Below are 2,456 nucleotides of genomic sequence, written 5' to 3' on the forward strand. Positions count from 1 at the left end.
TTAAGTCATGTAATGAAGCCTGTTACATTCCTTCGATAGTAGGTGCACCCTTGGGAGATGTCACTGAACTTGACAACCAATAAACACGTTACAAGAATAGGGTGGTTTCATATTCCCAATCATCATGTTTCCTGATACAGGCCCATTGCAGTATTAAAAGGAAGCTCGAGCTTCAATTTGAGGATTTGCAGCCAGACAGAAGGCCCTAAATCTGCAATTAGCTGAAAAGGTGTTGATGATACATTAGATGTAGCCTATAAACAACAATATAAAATAATACAACTAAATAAGCATGGTAAAAGATGAAAAATAATTGTAGACATTTATTTACCATGCTTATTTTAATATATAGTTTTATTATTTTATATTGCTGTATACCGTAACCACTCGGGTATAAGCCCACCCCCTAGATGGCAGATTTCACTTCAAAAATGGGGGTGGGCTTATAACCGGGGAAGGGCTAGTGCTGGAATTTTAAAATAAGAACAATTATCCCTCATCTGTATATGCCCAATGTACCAGTAATGTCTATCTTTTATGTCAATTTCTTAAAATTGTTAGTGTGGAATGTTAATTATCAACTGATATGTTTTTAATTTGTTCTTAAATATGAGAGCAAAGCATTGACTTGGCCAAAATTTAGTACTGGGCTTATACCTGAGTGCACCCTTGTTGCCAGAATGTTTTGAAAAATAGGGGGTGGGCTTATAGCCGAAGGTGGGCTTATACCCGGGTGGTTACGCCTATACGTTGTAGTTGTAATTTTGTAATTTTCGATGTCTTTTACTCTGTAAATATTGTTTAATCTAGCTTAATAGGGTCACGATGCTTTTTGTAATAAAATGAAATGTAATGAAATAGAATTCGTTTTTGGACTTTCAAATAAAATAATAGGCCTATATTTCAGGCAATGCCCTGTAAAAACAAAACGATACAAAACACAATTCTAGGGTTTAGGCCAAGAAAGCCCCATCTGGGTAAAAGAAAATAATTACCGGTATAGCTATAGGCTACCCTTCATGGAGGGCCAATACATTTTAACAATTTCTGCATTCTATAGGGTTGCAGGCCTGTAGGGTAAGGCTACATCTAAAGTTTAGAAAAAAAAAACTAGAGCCTACTAATTTTACCTGGTAGACTACCATGACCTAGATAGGCCTATAAATTTAATTGCAATTTTAGATCATGTTTTATTATAGCTAGGACATGCATGATATGAAAACAAGTAGGGGCCTACGGGCATCTTATTTTGATATAGGGGCCTATGCATTGACATCTATCTGTATATAATAGGCCTAGCTAATTTGCACGCACTTAAAAATTTCACGTGTGTATACAGATACACTCACATTATAGCCCCTTAGGCCTATAGCATACACACCCACAAATACGGTATATTCTACATACATATTGCACATGATATACCTACCTATGAAGATCTCGTTGTACATGCATGTGTAGTGCCAATGCAATGGTCCTGGTCGCAAAAACTTCAAACGTACATGTATGTAGAACTCAAATAAACCTGAAACGTTTATCCAAAAACGAAAGTACGGTATCAAGAAAATGCATCGTAAAAATTACAGCTCATCTGTGTCAGTATATTATTTTGTACACGCATAGGTAGAGTATACTGTGGCATGACCCCGTATTGTATAGATGTATTCTATTGTATAATTCAAGCATGAATGGATCTAATGAATACAATACTACGATGTGTTTATCTGCACACTGACTATAATAATACTGTGTGGACACAGTGTGGAGGCGAGAGAAGGCGCCAGCATTGATTACCTATAAAAATAAAGATGAGGTATATTGGTGGCGCAATATTGACAATAAACTGGATGCTGCTGGATGCAGACGGGGTGTAGGCAGACGATGGACCAGCGACAGGTGTGCTACGTCATTTCCACGCGTGAGCCATGTTCACGTCACTGACATGAAAATAAATAATTTTTGAAACTGAAGGCAATTATCATTTTTAAAAACTTCTGTCTAACGAATACAACCAGGAGGACGTGAGTTCATAAGGGCAATGTCCGGGACTAAATAAATAAATACATCTATAACTATAAATAAATAAATAAATGATAAATAAATAAATAAATAAATAAATAAATAAATAAATAAATAAATAAATAAATAAATAAATAAATAAATAAATAAATAAATAAATAAATAAATAAATAAATAAATAAATAAATAAATAAATTAGTTAATTAATAAATTAATAAATTGATTAATTAATTAATTAATTAATTAATTAATTAATTAATTACGGATTTATATAGGCCTAGCAGTGGCGTACCGTGGCGCTCCTACCCGGGGGGCTGAAGAAAATTCAAATTTGCCACCCATCAACAGCCCGAAATGGTTGACCCAAAAAATTACGGTGGTTTGAAAAGTGAAGAGCAAAAAAAAAAAGGAAACTTTTCGATAAGGCAAAAAAAAAA

The 2,456-nt window shown here is 34.2% G+C and overlaps 1 protein-coding gene across 1 annotated transcript in view; it reads right to left on the reverse strand.

The window, feature by feature from the left end:
* The window catches only part of LOC140162706 (integrin beta-5-like), a 57,630-nt gene extending 55,917 nt beyond the window's left edge, over positions 1 to 1,713 (reverse strand). The window contains exon 1 of the mRNA XM_072185979.1: positions 1,430 to 1,713. The gene's annotated coding sequence lies outside the window, so the exon portion shown is untranslated. The remainder of the gene's footprint in view (positions 1 to 1,429) is intronic.
* Positions 1,714 to 2,456: the final 743 nt, after the last annotated feature.

This window comes from Amphiura filiformis, chromosome 10 (assembly GCF_039555335.1).
Source record: "Amphiura filiformis chromosome 10, Afil_fr2py, whole genome shotgun sequence".
Lineage (NCBI taxonomy): Eukaryota > Metazoa > Echinodermata > Ophiuroidea > Amphilepidida > Amphiuridae > Amphiura > Amphiura filiformis.